The 20,932-nt window shown below is 41.2% G+C and overlaps 1 long non-coding RNA gene across 2 annotated transcripts in view; it reads right to left on the reverse strand.

Annotated features, from left to right (window-relative positions):
- LOC136359522 (uncharacterized) overlaps window positions 1-20,543 on the reverse strand; it is a 72,659-nt gene extending 52,116 nt beyond the window's left edge. For both annotated transcript variants that reach the window (XR_010743294.1, XR_010743293.1), the window contains exons 1-2: window positions 20,462-20,543; window positions 7,658-7,755 (exon numbers count right to left, since the gene is read on the reverse strand). This is a non-coding gene — a long non-coding RNA (uncharacterized lncRNA). The remainder of the gene's footprint in view (window positions 1-7,657; window positions 7,756-20,461) is intronic.
- Between the last annotated feature and the right edge of the window lie 389 nt (window positions 20,544-20,932).

Consider the following 20,932-nt stretch of genomic DNA (forward strand, 5'->3'; position numbering starts at 1 on the left):
AAAATAAATTTCTGATGCTTTAACTACAAATAGCCTAGCTTCAGGTTTGTAACCTAGTTCTGTAATCCTGTATTGGCTCAGGTTTCTCTTTCATGTTCCAGAATAAAAGGATGTAGAAGCAGAGGGAGTACTTTAAGGAGCTATCTACAGCGTTATAAGCATCGTATTTTTCCCTCCAGAGTCTCACAATATCATTTGGCTATTTCAAAGTCTTAGTTTTTGAAGTCTGGTGTTTGCAAAAGAGACTCCCTTTCTTTTTAAAGTTCCCCAAAAAACCCAAACAATAGACTTCTAGCCCTTAATATTAAAGGAAGAAAAACATTAAAAGTTGATTGACAGAGACATGGGTTTTGCTTAAAATCATTCATGTTTAAAAAAAAAACCTCACAGTTTTTATTTCCCATTTAATACCATTTTGCAGTGACAAGCTTGGAACAGCAAACAAACTTTCAGGATACCACTAAAATGTAGTAAATGGGTACTAATGCCATGCTGGCAAGTCTGGCAAGCCTTGATCTGCAAGCCATAAATCCACTAGCCACCAGCTCCCTGGTACACATCTCAGGAGAAGGGAGGTGTCAGGATGTGCATCACTCACACAGGATTTGGGGATTCCACTGCTGACCACAACTGTATTGGTTTGTGCCCCCATTCCAAATCAATATCACGATGTTGCCCCAGACTCAGAACTGCTTTACTCACTGCCCCATGCTCAGGGATTGGGATTAACCACCAGCCCCTGCCAGGCATGCACACAGCCCCAAAGGGGATACCAGCCTGGATTTGGGAGAGCTTCAGGCAGAGCCCAGGCCACTCCGCTGTAACAGGAGCCGTGATCTGTGTGTGAACAGGGCATGAAGCGGAGCCAAAGAACAAATAATGGAGACAAATGCTAAACTATCCTCTATTCACATCACTAGGTTATGCCACAGACCCATTCCAGCTGCGTGTCACGTTGACATGATTCCCCAGCAGGAAAGGAGTGGTGCCCACAGAGCTGCAGGGCCCAGCCCCACCACACTGCCAGGAAGGGTCACGTCCGGATCCCAAACCAGGCACAGAAAAACCCAGCCCAGATCAACAACATTCACAATCTCTGTTCTTTATTATTTGTTCACTGTGGCTCCTTTGTAGGCTTCAGTCTTGGCTTCAATGAAGCAACTGTTTCGAGAAAAAGAGGAACTCTAAGAAGCAGGGGAGGAGTGACAGCAGATATAGAAGTGGAAAAATATCCAACAAGTGTTTTGCTCCGATTACTTCTTGATTTCACAGAAAAACCAAAAGCAGATGCTTTATTTACTGTTCCCATAGTACTGTTTACTGTGCCTTCATCTATTTCCTGAAATTATTCCCATTTTTCCCCTCTCATTTACTAATAAAAGAAATGAAAGACACAAATAATATAGACATGGAAAAGAAACAGACAGATGGGACCTTTTTCATCATGTTAAAAATAATTTTCAAAACAAAGTCCTTATTGACCGTGTTCTTCTCTGAGAGTAAATACCATAATCACTCATCACAACAAGTGAAGTCTAGATGCTTCCAAGACTTCTAGAACTACCAGGTTGGTCGGTTTGGAGGTTTTTCAGTATTTTTTAAAAACTCACCCTAAACCCAAGAAAGTACATTTTATTTACACAAGTATTTTCCAGCACTGCCATGATAATTGCTCAACATTCACATCCACTCTGGAGCTATGATCATACTCCATGCATTCATTTTAAATCTTGATTATTTTAACAGAAAAAGAATATACCAGAAGGAATCTTTGTATTGAATACATTTGTCCTGAAGTCATATTGGAACCAAAGTAGTCAGGACTATATATTACAGGAGCAATTAATTTAAAATTAAGATAGAAATAAAAATGGTACTGAAAAAAGCATTTGAACATCACTGACAAAACTGACTGCTGTAACATTTCCCCCACGTTATGTCTCTCCATCAAAATTCCAGCACTGTTATGTTAGTTTTCTTTTTCCAAATGGTGGCATACACCAAAGAGTAATTTTAATACAAGTATGAGATCTTACTGACTGACACCTGCTGCACTTCACATTTACTTGTGCATCACACTGCTCGGCAACATGTTCCCCTGAGCCTGGATGGCACTGGCAGACCTGCATTCTGCTCCTTGCACCTCACCAGACATTTTCAAGAAAAAAGTTGATAAATCATTTCTGCCTCCCTCAACACTCAAAGGCCAAATGATCTCTTGATACTTCAGCAAAGATTCAGTTCAAGGGAGAAACTGGATGGGAGACTCCCAGTATTCAGCAGAGGATAAGTGATGCTACTGACTTCCCCTAAGCTGTGGCCAGCAATCAGAAAAACATCAGGAGCTTCATAGCACGCCCCTAGACCCTCCTGAATACTAAAAAACAGTAGAAATACTTCAGCCCTAGAGTTAGGTGGAAGGTTAGAAGTAAAAAAACAACCAAACAGAAAATCCAGAGTGAAAGTTTTGTGTTGATACAAAACCGGGAGGGAGCTTTGAGGGAGAATTTAAGGCCTTTCCAACAATAAACACTCTGCAGAGGAGTGCTGGCAGTGCTGGTTTCATTTCCTGAAAATGGTGATGGGTAAGAGAGGGACAAAACACCTTCAGGAGTGCAGAAGTGAGAGGTTTTCCCCAGGTTCAAGCTACCAACACAAAATGTTGCTGGATATGAGATCTCATCCTGATTTGGGCAGGAGGCCCTGTACATCACAACAGACTCACACCAATGTCAGCTCTGCAGGAAAAACAAACACCAGCTGATCATTAACTGGTGGAAGGTGAGCAAATAAAACTTCCTCACAGGAGCAATGGGAAACCTCTCTATCCCAATACCCCCGTGTTCAGCCCTCACGTCTTACATTAATGGAAGGGACTTCAGCCTCAGGCTAGGATCCAATGTGTTTCCCAAATCATACTCCCCACTGCTAAAAATACACATTCTTCTACAGTTCTCACTGCAAAACTACCTACCCTCCTCAAGTTCTTGAGGGTCCAAAATCCACCCTCCTCTATTCACGAGGAAAGTAAACATCCTTCTTGGAAGGAGTAATCAGATGGTCAGAGTCCAAGACACCTTTGCAGCTCAAGAGGAACAAAGATAAAGAAATCAAGCAGTTCCTCAAATTACATCTGAGGGGCAGGCTGGCTATGTTAAAAGACATCATTCTTCTCCTCCTCAGAAGGTCCTGTAAATCCTCTTGAATAGAAAAAGGGAAAGAAAGTAACAACTTGTCAGCTCTTGATGGTGGGAATCAACACCCAGCTGGGTGAGGAGTCTGCTGCTCAGGCTACAAGCTGGGGTCTGTTTTCATCTTCATGTGCAGATGGGTCTGCCTTGAAAATGGGGAAGGACTCCTTGCCTAAGGAGAAGCCCTCCTGGGGCTCACCATCAGGGATCATACATTTACCCTGTTAACGCTGCCCAAGTTGTGTCCATGGCAAACACTGTGCCCAGCCCTGCCACAGGTCACTGTGATGGTAGGTAGTCTCCTTGTTGACATTTCAGTGGGAGACACAGCCTGGGGAGCAAAGGGTGGAACTACCATCTCAAAGAGCAGATAAATTTAAGTCTCCAATTAAAATAGGCAGCTTTATGATTGTAACAAAAATGTACTAGAGCAGTGCTGAGGGCTACAGAACTGAGGCTACACTGAGAGGTAAATGAATCTGCTCCAGCATGAAAAAATAAGGAGGAACATGGGGCCTCTTTATCACAGCTCTCTCCAGTGTGTCAAGATCTTGGAGCATGGAAGAAGGTAAAAAGAGTCTTGCAGTGCTTGTTTTTACAGGCTACCTGCCTCTCTCAGGATGTTGCAGTCTTGAGAAGAATATTTTGCAAAATTTACTTAATATATATAGGTAAAAGGTTGCAGAGATAAGGAAATGGTCTCAGTGCAAAGTCTCTTGATTTGCCAGGTGTGAGAATGAATCCAGACTGATGAAGTAAAGATGTTCACACATATATGTACTTTGTAAAGTATTTTTTTAAAAAACAAGGTAGAGCTTAAAAGATCAGGAAACTGGGCATTTGTTGAGGATGCAGTTTCCCCCCATACAATTCAAGCACCTCACAGGAACATTTGTGACATGAGTATCTCATCACAGGACAGGCAAAGGTTACAGTTATCCCAGAAAGAAAGGAAGGAAATTAATAAAAAGGAGGAAAGGGCTGATAAAGAAGTGCCATAAACTAGGATATTTCCTCTGATTTCCAGAGAAAGGTGAAAGAAGAAGAGAAATGCAGAAATCACATAAGCCAGAGACACACAAAAGAACAAGGAGAGAAAACAGTCCTGAGAAAAAAAATCTGTAAAAAAAAGAATTCTGACTCATTTAAATGACCAAGAGAAAGTCAAAATTGTTAATCAGGTACGTCTGGTTTGCTTATGCACACAGGCACTGGAAAGACACCGTGCAAATACCTTTGGCACACTATCAACGAAAGTCAATTTCCAACTCGGGCACTTAAAATACAAACACCCAACATATATATACAGAGATAAGGGCTCAGAAGAAAAACTTGAACCAAAGGATACCAGGAGCACACACACACTTTCCCTACCACACTCAGAAAAAAAGTTTGAAGAGCAGAAGTGAAAAGAAAAACCTTTTGAACATGCAAGTCTGCTAAGTGATGAGCATGTAAGGCAACTAGCCAAATATATGTAATGAACATTCATAGCAGCAAGAAAATACCAATAAATAGCCATAAAGAATCACAAGATTCTCTTTAACCCCATCATTTTTATAGGGATGTTCAAGAACAAGCCCAGGAGTGGTGCCAGAGAGGGAGAGGTATAGCAGTGCCAGGTTGATGAAGCTCAAGCTGCTCAACAGATTTCAACTCCAGCTAACCCAGATACTGCAGAGGCTTCCTTTCAGCTCCTAAAATCACTGTACTGTGCTGGAGGAAAACTGCAACTCAGTGCTGAGAATCCGCATCAGTTCAGCCAAGGCTGGGCAACTTCCATGTGCTGCAGCTCTGCCCCACCACATGGCTGTTCTCATTTTGAGATTAGGTGGCTTAAAACAAACTTATTTCATCTGATATAACCATATTGGTCAAAATCAGTTATTTGCAAAAACAAGAATTGACCCACTGTGAATGCCAGTCATGGCTGATTGTCAATCAACTGACCCCAAAAAAATCTACTACTGGAAAGTGCTCACACCATTAAAAACAACCATAAGGCAAATTTCTGTTGAACTACATCCACTCTATTCCAAATAAAATTAGTGAATAACTGTAGAAAGAGTTTTAAAAAAACCTGAAAAAATATTTCCTTAAAGCAGATACAAAAGGTTGTAGTGTCACTAACCAGACATAGAGGGAAAGACTGAGACAACACCTTCCCAGACCCCACTTCAAAGCTTTGCTATCTCCCAGCTTTGGCCAGAAGCAAAATCTCAAAGGCGAGGCAATTTTCAAGTACTAAACCTACTTTTAAAAAGTGCTTCAGATTCAAAGAAGGTGTCTTGCAGAGACTCAAAGTCTGTTCCTCAGAACTACAAACACAGCAGTAAGGTGAATTTAAACTCAGCCTGTCTCAAGACAGCCAATAATGAATGCAAAGCATGGTGAACAGAAACAGCTTCAAACATTTGAACTAATAGCATCAGAAAACCTGGTGGGGCAAGGTAACTCTACTGGTCAGATCTCAAGATGAGAGAAGCAGGTTGCTGACATCATCTACCCAAGAGGCAAATAAGAGTACAGTCCCTCTGGGGGCACAGATTGCAACCACAAACCTCAACACATTTATTGCCTGCACAGGACTATCAGTCATCAGTTTAAGTGATTGTTGCCTACTATATATATATAGATACAGATAGATATACTGATACTGCTCTGCTGACAGTGATTTCACACACAGCTTCACATCAACAGGGATGACACAACAGTTCACATTTCTTCTCAGCAACAGCAACCACCTTCCACTGCTGCATATCCTCTCAGAGATGCTGCCCCAGTGCACCCGATCTCAGACACCAGAACAGCCCCACAGACAGTGCTTTCAAGATCACAAAGTGGTCTAGTTGAACAAAATAATTTATTAGCCCTGACCATGCAGACAGGTCTCTCACCCATGTGGGAAGGCAGAACAGCAGGCTTAGACTTCCTCTGAATTTCTGGGCCTGTAGACAGAAAAGCCTCTTCCTCACAATCATCTCTTCCCAAGCAAGGTGATGGGACAAGACAGGAAATGATCAGTTAACAACATGGCTTTGAAAGATCATTTCCTGTGAATCAGACTATTTTTCAAAATCAACAGGATCTCTACCCATTAATTAAGAAACTAGAGATGAATGTCCACCACTGGCACTTGCTAAAACAACTACAGTAGTAAATCAAAAATGCAAGTATTTGGCCTTGCAGAATTCAGAGAATCAAAATGCATTCTTGCCAGAGCCTAAATGAAATCCAAAAGGCAACAGTCCATCTACAAGTTTCCATCTACAAGTAATCTACAAGTTTCTATGTACAAGTAAGCTACAAGTTTCCTAAACCAAAGGTCTGAGGAACTGTCCCAGCATCAAACTGCATTATCTATATAAAACAGGATAATTTCTTCTCAGCTCTGCTCAGCATATTCAGGCTTCAGACTGCCCAAGATAGTTCCTTGTTGTAGAAAAACAAAGAGAGAATATTTCTTCATTTCAGGTACCTCTCTCCTTCCTGTCCATATAGATAGTTAAAGCAAATGATCAGATGTCAATGAGCACTTTGATTGTCCTTCCCTTGGACAGGTAGATTAATGAGTACTTTAATTGTTCTTCCACTTGGACAGGTGGATTAATTCCTTGAGATTCCCCTTAGACCCATGGGTCTTGTTGCCAGAGCTATTAGAAGGATCTAGGTCAAGAAGTCCACAGTTCTGTCTAATAGTTGACAACAATCTATAAAACCACAAACAGGAGCATGTAAATATTTAGATTTATTTCCAAATATGCGAATTGTAAGCAGAGTTTTCTGTGTCAGCAAGACTCCCTAGCAGACATAGTGGTTTATACACTGATAATATCTTAAAGAAAGGCCCAAGTCCAATTCAGGCACAGAAAACAGCAAATGTCTGCCTTAGAGGGTCAAACAGGAGGTCTCAGCCAGCCACCACACCTTAGTTCTGACAAGAGGGAAATTATACAACTGGAGTACCACATAGAGAGTAATTATTCCATAACTGGTAGCCACATTTAACAAATGTTATCAGTACATGGAAGATGTGATGGGGCTCATAGCACATGAAGGAAATCAACAGTGTTCATGTTAGAAAAAAAAAAAAAATTCTAGAAAATAGCCTTTTTAAAGAGGACCAAGAGGGCACTTCAGATGCACCTCCTCTGACCCACCTTCCCCACCCCAATGGTTCAACTTAGTGAGCATCTCCAGATCCTATTAGTTCTGCCTTTATATTCTCCCTATCCATCTAACACATAATCACCTCTCCAGAGGAAACTGTCCCAAAGCATGTCAGAAATAACAAACACACGCATCCACCACTTCCCAATAAACCAGTGTACGTGAAGCCAGGAGAGTGTGCTGAGACACACAAGAAGGGGCTGATGAGCCCAGCCCGTGTCCCCAGGTTTGTGAGGACCGGAGATGTGGGCAGGCAGCATTTTCCACACCGAGGATGAGGATGAAGCCCCACTTACCCAGCTCTCTACAGGGGAGTGCCACGCTCCAGCGGGGCGGCCGGGGGGCTGTGCCATGAGGCATTCCGGGGCATCACAGCACGGCAGCTCCAGGAAACCTAAATCAGGAAAGAAGTGAGTCAAGAGTGAGTGTGCTGAAGCCCCTTTGGAAACCAGCTCTGGCGGCCTCCCACAGACAGCCACAGCTGAAAACCCTGCAAACAGCATTTCATTGAGGCTGACTAACCAAAACATTGTTTGTTAAAATGCAATTAAAGCTGGAAGTATGAGCAATTTAACAGCTATTTGCTTCAGAAAACTATTGCAATGATCTCAAAACCAGATATTTTTAATCCAGCAGAAATGCCCTGCAGCAGCTGGGTGGCAGAAAGGAAAGACAGTCAGGTCTTTGAGCCCTATTCCCCACACATGTGCACTCATTCCCTTGCAATTGTCTCTGATTGGCAACATGATTCTTCCTAAGATTAGAATGCCAGGTGGGAATTGCAGGAGGAACTGCCTGTGTGTCCACATAATGAATGCATCCCAGAGACAGGGAAGCTGTGATGACTGCAATTGACTTTGGTACAGATTGGCCTGCAAAAGAGTATAAAATGCTGGAGTCTGGGCCAACGGATCCCCTAAAGCCACAGACAGCTTCCAGGTGGATCACAGCCTCAGCCCTTCCCCAGGCAGAGATGCCTGCAGGGTACACCCAGTCTGAAGGGAACACACACTTTTGGACAGGTGAGTACCACCAATAAGATCCCAGTCACGTGCAGAAATAAAATCCAAAAGTAGCCACAGAGGTGCTCTGTAGCCTTGTAATTGTGCATTCTGCAGACCAAAGACTGCAAACCTACACATTTCTAATTGAGCCTGCTTATGGTATAACCCTTTAGGCCTGATTATATTATACACTGCATTGGCAATATTTAGATACTGTATTAGCAATAGATCCAGCCACAACCACCCACATAAGCAGTGTCAGACTTCTCACACCTGAGTCTTCTCTCTACTACTCTGCCACAAGTTAGCAAACAAATGATCCAGCTTCTTAAAGAATCAGCTACCCTTTCATCTCAAGGCAGAGCTGACATATTGCCAAAGAAATTCTGAGCTCTCAGCCTTTCTAAAATTTTATTTCAGCTTTATTTCAGTGATACCCATTTCCAAGCTTCATCTGTTTGTTAGTTCTTTTAAGTTGCATCCAAGTGGTTTAATGGATATTTCCCAAACTTTAACACAATATTTCATATTCAGAAAGCCTTGTAGGTTGATAAACACAGCCTATAAAACAAAAGTAATTTTAAGAACAATGCTTGAGAGTAGGGAATCACTGGTCACACCTGCAAAAGGTTGGCCACATTAGTGAGCTTCCAACTACCCTAAGAGAAAGCAAAAGGCAGAATCCCAGTGCCTCTGCCTCTCCTTGCCCCATCAAAAGTGCATGGCACAGGCAAAATGCTCCAGTATTGCCTCCACATCATTTTTCAGAACAACCCCAGACAATCTGTTAGCATGAACTACAGATTCACATCTAGGATTGAAAGGGTCAAAGTACTTGAACACGTACTCACAAATAAGTAAGCCAGGAGAAGGAAAAGGAGCCAGAGGGAGTAGCTGGGTTTATGTCTTCAGAAGTGAGAAGAGCAGTACTGCTTATTTAAACCAGAATGCAGTCTACACAATCATAACTGGCAAAATCAAAATCTTTTGTTCAGGCTACACTTGATTAAATTAGGTTAATTTTCACTATAAAATTGAAAAATAATTACTGCTTAAAAAATAACATAAAATATTCTTTATCTAAAGAGTGCTGCAGTTGGAGGAGAACTTAGTTCATTCTTCATACAAAACAGAAGACACTAAATTGCTTGAACACAAAAGATAACTTAAATTCATCTACCAAGTTGTACCCAGCAACTCTGTAATAATTGCATTCAGAACACAAACATGCTTTGTTGAGAACTCACAATATCTAATCAGCTATAATTCTAAATTTTATTTTCCATTTGCAAATTACCAAGGGAGCAAACTACAGAACAGGGATGTAAAATAATATTCTAGCTGGAGATATTTTGCTAACATATAAGCTTCTACCCACCCCTTCCCTAATGCCTGCAAGGCACTTCTGCTTCTGAACTTATTTCAATTGTTAGTTTCTCTTTGAAGGTATTTCAACTATAATGCAAGCAATGCTCTAATGAATTCTCAGTTCTGTGCTATCTTTCCCAAACAGTTCTTTTACGTCATCTACAAATTTGGATGCTGAGATGTACTTCCTATACTCATGTGTATCTCTGTTCCTGAGGAATGTCAATATTATTGTCAAGTCAGATGTTTCAAAGTTTCTAAACTTAAAAATAAAATTAAAAAAAAAAAAAAAAAACCAAACATACACCTTCTAGAGACTGATTGCTTACTCACATTTACTCACATTAACCTGTTTTGCCACTTAACCCTTCTCACCCTTCTCCACCTGCCCAATTGCTGACTGGTCCTGTACAGTTCTCTGGAGCCAGGGGAGGGGGTTTGCAGGGTCCTGCAAGTGGCATAGCCCAGGCAGCACCACACCAATGAACTTCACCTCTCTCCCTTACAAGGTTCATCCTCTGAGTAAGCAGATTTGGTAGCTTGCATTCCTCCCCAAACCTGCCTCTGCCAACCATTTTTTGAGTAGTCACTGCCATCCTGAGCTCCCAAAACACCAAGAGCTGCCCTAAAGACACGACAGACAGGATACCTCAGCAGAAAGCAGATGGCAGTTGCCTCATGCTTGGAGCATCCAGAGACCACAGCTCGTACTGCTGAGGGACACTTCTGACATTGTCCCATGTCATGCCTTCCCTATGATGGCATCTGAATACATTTTGCCACCAATTAAGGTCCCAGTGTGACAAGGACCCTTCTGGAAGGGCAGAGGCAGTGGCAGCACAGCTCACGCCTTTGTCTCCTCCTGCAGCAGTGACAGGCAGTGAAAGAAAAGTATTGTCAGCTGCATCTGTACACTGAACTACCCAAAACCAATTTAAGTAAGTTAAAAGGAGAATATTATAAGAGGAGAACAAAGGGCTACTGGTCTGCCTTATGAAACAGATTTTTTTAAGTAAGCTGAAATATGCTTCTTTGAGGCCAGCAGTCAAGGGAGCAAATACCTCACTTTTACCACCCCAACTGCAAAAGCCATGCCAAACTCACTAAAAATGCAAAGGCAAACAAAAAAAAACAGAAATTCCCTCTATTCCACAGCATTCTGATAAGTAATTTATCAATTAATGAAAGAATTAAGCCAAAATTAGCAATCTCTTTGACACAGATCATCATCTTGTGTTCTTTAAAGAAAAGCAAGCATTTCCAGGTTGTAAAAGAGCAATGACAAAAATGTCTCTTTTTGTGTAACCAGCAGCTGACCATTTTATACAATAAATAATGCTATTTTATAGTAGTAAGTACAGCATCAACAACACAGTAAAGTTAACATGTTAACACTGACAGAAATTATCTCTGTTCTCTATTAATCTGCATTCTTTACAGATGGTTATTTATAAAAATTAAACATGAAACTGAAAGGTTATCTATGGCCACATTAGCAAACATCTGCTTGTGATTCTGATTTCATGTTTGCATGCTATTCTTGGAAAAGTAACCCTTTTTAAGATGTACCAGATGTGACCAAGTGTTCTTAATCGTAAAATATTTGTTTCAGCAAGATAAAAGTTCAGGGCCAGGAAAGAAATCACATATTCTGAAAAGAGCAACTGCCTTACACTTCTGCTGCTGAATTCTCCAGAGGAAAAGTGTTTCTGAAGTGGGAAAAATGCAGTTTATTTAGTGTGCTATTACAGATAATTACTCTTATTTTTAAATATGAAACATTCAAATGTATAAGCATGGACTCAGTTTCAACTTTCATGCAGAGAAGCTATGCATTTCAAGAAGTGCATCACCCATTCACTCTCCAGCATGGGACTGACACAGTAACCTTCAATCTCCAGTGGCAGCAGCTTCAGAGGCCATCCACAAACTGACTTTAGACATCTTGACTTGCTCCCCAAATGGCCTCACCAAAATTTCTCCTGCTCACAACAAGGAAGAAACGATTAACTGTGGGATGGGAGGCAGAAGATGAGGGAGTTCATGCAGACCAAACCAAGGAGAGATGAGTTGTTCAATTCTTTCTTACTGTCTCACTATAACATGTTAACTGCTCAACCTATTTCCTAAAAGTAATAATTTTAAAAAGGGTTCTGGACCACCAAATTATTTGTCCATTATGTTTGATAGCTGTACCCTTTGAATGAATAATACTGTTAATCCATAGGAAAAGAAAAAGAAAATAGATGAAGATTAATTTAAGGGCAAATAAAGATTAACAAATAAAATTAAATTAGTAATGTTGAAACTTCTTTATATCTCAGAAAACTGAGCTACAACAGTCTTTCAAGACTCACATTTTGCTTTTCACTCTCTTGCCCCACCAGTTCACATCTTAAGACTCAGATTAAGTCTCCAAGAAGGGAACACACCTTCCTTCACAGAAAACCCTGGAAGGTACAAGAGTTTGGCCATGGTGGCCAGGCAGAGAGGCTGGCAGGTCCTGCCCCAAATGTGCAGGGCCAGGGTGCTCACCAAGCCTCCACATCTCTCAGCCAGGCTCCTACCACAGCACTAGGATAAAAAAAAAACACCCCAAAATTTGTAAAAGTGTGTTTTTACCCTCTTTGCTCTCCCTTTCATGAAGCACAAGAATTCAAACAAGATTCAAATGACACAAAAATCTGTCAACACACATACATGGGACAGATCAGAGAAGGGGGCTCTGTTGAAGGGAAAGTTATGTCTTAGTGATCTATGTAAAATGTAGCTAATTGAACTGCATAGCTCAGTGTAAACTGGGAAGAGCCTGCTTCTCCTTTCCAGCCATGGACCAAGCAGAGACAGTGCCTGCAGACACAGAATAGAACACAGAGCACACCTGAAGCCACCCATGCAGGAAGGCAACAGCTCAAGGACTCTTCCTGGGACAAACAGGCAACATGATGAGAAAATGCAAAAAAAGACACAGTAGCAGTGGAGCAAGGGCAGAGGAGTAGAAATACCAGAAATAATTCATTTAATGCAAAAGCACAAGCAGATCTGAAATCCTTCCAACCCTCTTCAGCGGTGATGTGCACTTTTGTAAGCAGAAGTAGCTCTTAACATACTTTCTGGTTGAAATGAATTCCTCCTAATGGAATTCATTTCAATTTGGAGCTGAACAGCTTCCATTCTGGATATATGAAAGCATCCAAATGGTGTTTCTCACACACCTCTGCACCTCTGACATCGTTTCAGATGCACCCCGGATAGATGAGCAAGTCACATACACACAAAAGTGGTACATTAGCTACAGTGAACAGGAACATCTGCACTTAGCTATGGTACCTCAAAGTCAGTAATGTAGCCAAGAAAATAACTACTTTCAGCAATCAGATAAGTCATAAAGCTATTATTAATTCATATGGTTTCAGTCTCTGTTATTCCTTAAAATTCTTCAGGATAGAAGCATTTAGGTTGGAAAAGACCTTTGTAGTTATTGAGTCCAACCATAAATCCAACTCTGCCAAGTTACATTTAACCATAGAAATCTAACCATAACTGCATGGAAAAAGCTAAAGAGCAAGAAAAACCCTTGGTGAAAGTGAGTAAAAGGGCATCGTACATTATATGGGAGTCTTGATGGACACACCTTAAAACTTTGTAGAAAGTTGACTACCACTAGAAAATGCAGAAACTGAGTCACAGGGAGAATGCCTAAACTCCTCAGCCAGCCATCAGCAGGGCACAATTGAATTTGTCTTACCCTGTGTTCAATCTGCTCAGAAAGACTTACTAAAACAATGTTTTTATTTAATGTCATCAAGCACACATCTCAAAATAATGTGATTAATTGAAAATACACAAAGACTGCTGCCCTCTGTTCCTACTGACATTAACTTACTCAGAATAAATTTCCCAGCACTATCTGGACCACAAATTTTCACACAGCTCTCAAATGAAATTATGTCAGCAAGACAATCGGTATCCTTCCTAACACTCATAGCATTTTTTCATTTGAGTAGCGCCACTGAAGACAGGACAGTGGAAGAAAAGTCTAGAGTTCTACATCCTCCCTCTATCTGCCACACTGAACTCAGAGTACCTGTAGATGCTAAAGCAGTAAAAGACTGGAAGCAAGTCCTCCCACCAGTGGTCCTGTTAATACCAGCAGCGGGGCTGCATTGATGCCACAGCAGCAATGACAGGTTTTCAAAGAAGCTGCAGTGTGTACAGAAATGCCTTACACAGCTAAACAGAGACAATTCATGAGCACATAGGGGAAGGCAGATGCCCTGTTTCTACCTGCTCTAGAAAACTTCATGATCAGAAAGTTCATGTTGGCACAGCTCCACTGAAGAACCAGCATTCTGAGCATTCTGTTGATGGTGCAGCACAAGACAATGCAAAATCCAAATACTACCTGAGAATGCAGCTACCCCAACACTGAAATGCACACTATAGTAAGTTAGTGAAGACAGAATTTGCTGAAAGACAGACACTTCTATTTTAAAGAAAGATTATCAGTAATATATTATGAACCACCAAAGTCATTAAAATTTTATCACAACTGTAATATCATTATTTCTTGTACTTAAAAATGAGAACTCAAAGTTGTTTCTTGCAGTTTTTAAAGTACAACTCTTAGAACCAAAAATGCTACTACCAAAGAGCAATTCATAGCTGAACAAAAACCAGTTAATGCAGTGTTGCACTAACCTTCAGCAAAGCTGTTAATATTCAGGATTCTGCACAATAGGGTAAGGTTGAGAAATTAATCCTTTTAAAGTTGAATTTCAACAACAGACAAAGGCATGTGTTAGCTGAATTCTATTTATGGCAATCATCCAAATATCAAATAAAGTTTTCCTGGCTGTGCTTCAGTCAGCCCCATTCACAGCTAAAGAGTACTTTTATAAATGTAGCCAGACAGTATAGAACCTGTGGTTTGTTCACATCCAGATCTACACATCTCAGAAAGAGAAAACATTACTTAGTCTTTGTCACTTCAAGAAACATACCAGGAATGACTTACTAAAAAGTCCAACCTGTACAGTTGTAAACTCCAGACAAAAACCCAGGAACTCAAAAAAGACTACTAAAATAACACAGTGGGCAAGGCAGAGCAGCTAAGGAATGACAGAACTGCATTTATGTGAATATAACAGGGTACCACTGCTAAACAGTTAAACACTTCAGCAATGCCTTTGAAAGGCTTTAGCACATACAAGGAATAGAATTTAAAGATGCATACTTCTCTCATAATACAAAATAGGAACTGGTGGTGGTGTGGAAATCAATCTACGCACAACATCCTAAGAATTAAAAGTTTAAAAAAATCCCTAATGTTGCCATGTTTTAATCTTAGAGCATGCAGGAAAATGAGCTAAGTTTATGTGTGGAAAGAATCCAAACAGCTGAGTATGAATATTCAATTAAGAAATTCAAACAGCTTCATTTTGCCATACAACACTGTTGGATACAGTTGTTATAACAATGGCATTTCTTTATTCATGATTCTACACTAAACTGAATTTTAAGGATTCTTGGTTTTCTCCCCATCTTCAAGTTCTTTCACTGCATGGATTTCAATTCTCAACTGCTCAAAGAAACCCAAACACAGTATGACCAAAGTATATCAATAACAACTATTTATCAACTGTTTTAAAACATTACTATGGTTTCAAAGTCCAAGATGACCAAAAACATAGAGGTGATGGGGTGCTCCAGCCAGCCATGCTGGTTCCTTAAGTGCAGTGCACCATTCAAATTCAGACACATACAAGTCCACCTCACCCTCAGTTTATTTTTATCATCTCTTACACTTGTTGTAGAACAAGAAATGCAACAGCAGCAATGTATAAACACTTTTTCCTTTTGAGGGCAGCCTCAGTATTTGATATGAAGAACTAAAACACAGAGGGATTCAGACAATGTAGGTTGTCCCCACATTGCAGCCATCTCTCAGGTTTAGTATTTTATTATAAACCTGGATCTAGAGGCTATGTTTGTAAGACTTGATGTGTCCTAGTGATTCCTAGAATGATGTTTAGCATCTTGAGCCCACAAATCATCTTCACATTTCACCTTTACTCATTTTAGTAAAGCACTGTTATACAAAGGTATTTTCTTCCATCATCCCCAAAGGTAAGAAATACTTATGCTTCATGCAACCATTTCGGTTTCTACTTATAATCCAACTATTCTATTTGATAATAAACATAATTTTTGAAAAGAAGCATGAAGTACTGAAGTACTGTTTGTTAAATGGTACTTCACGGCACAGTTAAAAAAAATCTATGCTGAAAGCCTGTAACACCACTGCTAACAAATTGAGTGATCAAGTATATGAAACAGATGTGCTGCATGAAAGCAATGGAGCTCAAGACTCTTGTATCACACCAGCTTTTCTCTCTGGTACCAGAAGATCCCAGATTAGGAGATTAAAACTGTGTCTATGCTTAAAAAAACCCCACATATGGCAATGAGAGACAGCCTGGATGCTTCACTCATTTCATACAGTCAGAAGAGAACTCAAAGCAAGGCATATGAGCCCCAGACTTCCTCCTTGGCTTTCTATCACATTCAGCACCACCAATAACTACTTTGAACATATTCATGATGGAAACTTGGGGGAAAAAATAAAAAAGGGGAAAGTGAAAAATATTATAAAATAAAACCCTTTATAGTAAGAGCCTGAATGATATAGCAGAAGCATATCTTATGGACAGCATTTGTTCAAAGTAAGCTTTCATCAGGCACAAGGTGATACAATTCCATCTCAGGCTTTGCATCTACAGGCCCTTTGTTCTTTCTAAAAGCAGCACTGGCAGTGCACACCAAGCCTCCTTTACTGTGCAGATAAAGATGGGTGCACCTAAGGATGTTTATACCCAGCCACAGGCAAACCTGCGTGATAAACACTGCGCCTGAAAGGAATTCCTCAAGGAAATAAAGGGGCAGACTGTAAAAATGGGCCACGAAACTATTAAGCAAGTTCTTCTGCAAATACACTCACACATGGGTCTCAGGAGACAAGGAGCAACCTAAGCTGGTGACAAAATATGAATGAAAGATTCTTTTCTGTACTACAGAGCTAAAACACCAAGAGAATTGGAGGAAGATAACAATAGAAGTCATGGGTGTAACTGCTCTGGAACTGCCACTTTGTGTAAAGCTCAAGGCAGGCTGCAGCATTTCAAACTTTACTACTTATTAGCCCTATTCTTTTCTCTGATAGTAGCAAACTATAGGAAAAGAAATAATAAAGTTCAGAAGAGTACTTCTATTGTGACACCCTCCAATTTCTGACAACTAGCCACAGACTTGTCACCTTCACCTTCCTGCCCCACTTCACAAAGCGACTTGCACGACCCTTTCACTCGGTGGTCACATTAGCAGGTCATGTTACCCTGTGCACAAGGAAAGGAAACGCTCACAGTTAACAGAAGCTACAGAATTCTGCAGCCTCCTGTTTTCCAGTCATTCTGCAGTGTTGCTATCAAAACTTCCTGATTCTTCTACTGGAAGAGCTGCAAGAGGCAGATGTGTGCAGTACATCCCTCACTCAGCATTGCTGGTCCAGGATGGCAGCTCCTATGAGCTACAGAAGGCAGGCAAGTACTAACACAGAAAGGAGCTAAGTGTTGATTCTGTTCCTGAGAACTACTAGTGTTAGTTCCAAAGTTCAAAACCAAAAGCACCTAGAAAGCATCAGTTCCATCAGTCACTGTCTTGCTAGAGTTATTCTTTGGACCAGGGAAACAAAAAAGTTCTTTTGGAGAATAAATCGATAAATAAGTAAATCACCAAATCAAATCTTGTATCAACATTTCTCAACAATCAACAAGCAAATTGCCATAATTTAATATTTAACCATGCAGGAAAATTGTGGTTTAACTATATGACAACTTTAGGACAAAAAAGGCTATTTAGGAGACTACAAACATTTTTCTTGTTGCTTCCACATGACAGAAAGCCTCAGTTTTACAGTTATTCAGCTGTGTAAAATAAAATTGGGGGCTGGGATGGTGAATAAAAAGTTCTGTTCATGCTTGCTGTAATGTAAAAATGCACTTTATTAGTACAGACATATTACTTTGAAATTCTTCAGAATCGATGCATCAACTAAACCAATTACACATTTCTTCAGTTCAGATTTAGCACTTGACATTTGGTGAACTCTTATAGCCACAGTAATTCAGCTCTGCCTGGTTACATTGAATAACTAACTTTGCTATATTTGAATGTTTCATGGGATATTCAACCACAGAATAACCAACCACAAGGTTTTAGGTTTTATGCCCCAGTGATTTTTTTGTCCTACATTACTAATTTGTTTGTTCATTTGGGTTGATTCATTTCAAAAAAGACAGTATGTTTAATGTCTGTATCTTTCTAAAGTAAGGTGGATGAAGATGTGAAGATGGGGTTTAGGCTCAAGTTGCTACACATCGTGCTAGAAGTTAGTGGACACATCAAATCTCACAAACATAGCCTTTACATAGAGGTCTATAATAAAATACTGAATCTCTGAGGTGGCTGCAATATAGTGACATTTTGTCTGAACACCACTGTGCTTTAATTCTGTATGTCAAATACCATTGTATAACTTCAAACGGAAAAAGTGCCTATATTTTTCATTACTACCATTGTATTTCTTCTTCTAGAGCAAATGTAAGACATCAGAAAAACAACCCCATCAGGAAAAAAATTGTGCAAATCTTAAAAGGCTGAGAAACATTGTTCTGAACATCAATAAACTGAGGGTCAGGAGGACTTCTATGTGTCTGAATTCAGAGGGTGCATTGCACCTAAAGAACCAGCATGACTGTCTGGAGCACCTGATTTGCTCTGCGTTTCTAGTGAACTTTGATTTTAAAACAATAATTATGCTTTAAAGGAGTTGATAAATAGCTATTATCGATATTCTCTGGTCATACTGCGTGCTTCTTTGAGGAGCAGAGAAATAAAATCCTTGTAGTGACAGAATGTGAAGATGGAAAGAAAACCTGGTATCCTTAAAATTCGGCTTGGTACAGAATCATAAATAAAGAAATGCCATTGTTACAACAACTGTGTCCAGCAGTGCTGCAAGGCAAAATGATGTTCTCTTTGAGGGGGTGGGCAACAGAACTTGAGACAGATTTTGACTGACTAGCTCAATCCAGCAAAGAAAGAATAAACAAAATTGCACTTTAAATATTTACATCACTGTACTTCCTATCTTTGAATCTTAATAATTTTCAGCTTATTTGGTGCCCTTTGCAGATATTTGTTCAGAATTTTTAAAATGTCAGCCATAAAAATAAAAGGAGTAGGAAAAAGCACAACTTTATCTCTGGTTAAAAGTTGCCAGCAGCTCTCAGAACCGGCAGCCCGCAGAAGAAAGAGACTCTTGTTCTCTCCCCGCACACAACGCCCCACGTAACCTTTAAAACTCCGCTGGACACATAAAATAGCATCCATGCTCCAGCCCTGGCCAAGAGAAGGGCAGAGCCGCGGATGTTTTGCCAAGGACAGCCCGTGCCCTGCGCCGAGGGTCGGGCAGAGCCGCGGGGACACACCCGCGGACACACCTCCGCGGACACACACCCGCGGACACACACCCGCGGACACACACCACACACCCGCGGACACACCCCCGCGGACACACCCCCGCGGACACACACCCGCGGACACACCCCCGCGGACACACCCCCGCGGACACACCACACCCCCGCGGACACACCCGCGGGCACACACCCGCGGACACACCCCCGCGGACACACCCCCGCGGACACACCCCCGCGGACACACCACACCCCCGCGGACACACACCCGCGGACACACCACTCACCCGCGGACACACCCGCGGACACACCCGCGGACACACACCCGCGGACACTCACCCGCGGACACACCCGCGGACACACCACACACCCGCGGACACGCCGCGCTCCTCCCGCTCCCGTCCTCCCCGGCACAAGAGTGCCGGGATAAAGGGGCAGGGGACGCTGGACACCTCCTCGCCGGGCACTGTGAGTGCCGAGTTTAAGGCAGAGGACGCTGAGCGCCTCCTCGCTGTATCACAGATCCCCTTCCATTTACCCTCCGGGTGCCCGTGTCTCTTATCGGTCCTCCCGCAAACGCGAGGGGGATCTTCTCCTTGATAGGCAGAAGAAAATTAACAAACAAACATACAAATAAATAAATGTTTAAAACCATTAATTGCTGGGCTGGATGCTAGTGAATGGGCTATTTTTATTTTTTTTTTTCTTTTTTTGTGAATGATATAAAGCATTCAGAAGTCTGGTCTTTATTGAGCAATCCAGAGACCAAACTCTGTGCCAGAGGCCATAAAGAGAACCCCATAAAAGAATTGGTTACAAGACTTGCATTATGAAATAACAGAAGTAGAGTAATAGGATATTAATAGCTCTGCACGGAGACACTTGGTTTACAAATAAAATTTGTAACGTTTAACATAAACAAGACAACACCTTGAAAACAGTAAAAAATGAAAAGGTTAACCTACCAGTAAATCTGCTCCTGTGAGTAACCAAGGAAGGCAGAGTGGCTCACTGCATCATTTGGAAACTTTTAGATGTTATTTCAATCACAGCAAGAACATCAGAAGCTAATAAATGCTCATGGGTTGTTAAACACCAAAACAATAACTCTAGTCAAACAATTCCAGTGCATGCTGGTGCTCTGTTAACATTAAAGCAAACATCAAAGGGAAGAATCTGTCACAGACTCACCCACCTCCAAGCTTTTGCCCTCAGGTTTTCCCTCAGTGAGCTCCATCCATTAGGGCCTAAAGAGGAGCTCAGACAGGAGGCTAGAGTGCAACTCCTGCCTTTTCAACAGCTGTGTCATTTAGCTGCTTTGAGGAGCGTTAATGATGCCTATTAGCATGCTGACAGCTGATGTATCCGTCATTAATACCTTTGGTGAATACCCCAGCATCTATGCACTTCACTGTAACACAGATAAAGCCTGAGAAATTGCATCTGAGGACTCCAGTGAACTCCAGCTCAGTGGCACAGCACTCATAGGTCCATTTTTCTCAGCACTGCCATCGCATGAAAAGAAAGGAAATAGTTTTACGCTTTCTTGCCCCCAAGGATGTTGGTTTGTTCATCCAGCTGCAGAGTTCTAATAGGAGACACATAAACAGACCTCAGTAAGTTACAATGCCAGGGTACAGAAGTGGGTTTAAACTTACTTAGGCTG

Source organism: Sylvia atricapilla, chromosome 1 (genome assembly GCF_009819655.1).
Source record: "Sylvia atricapilla isolate bSylAtr1 chromosome 1, bSylAtr1.pri, whole genome shotgun sequence".
Classification (NCBI taxonomy): domain Eukaryota; kingdom Metazoa; phylum Chordata; class Aves; order Passeriformes; family Sylviidae; genus Sylvia; species Sylvia atricapilla.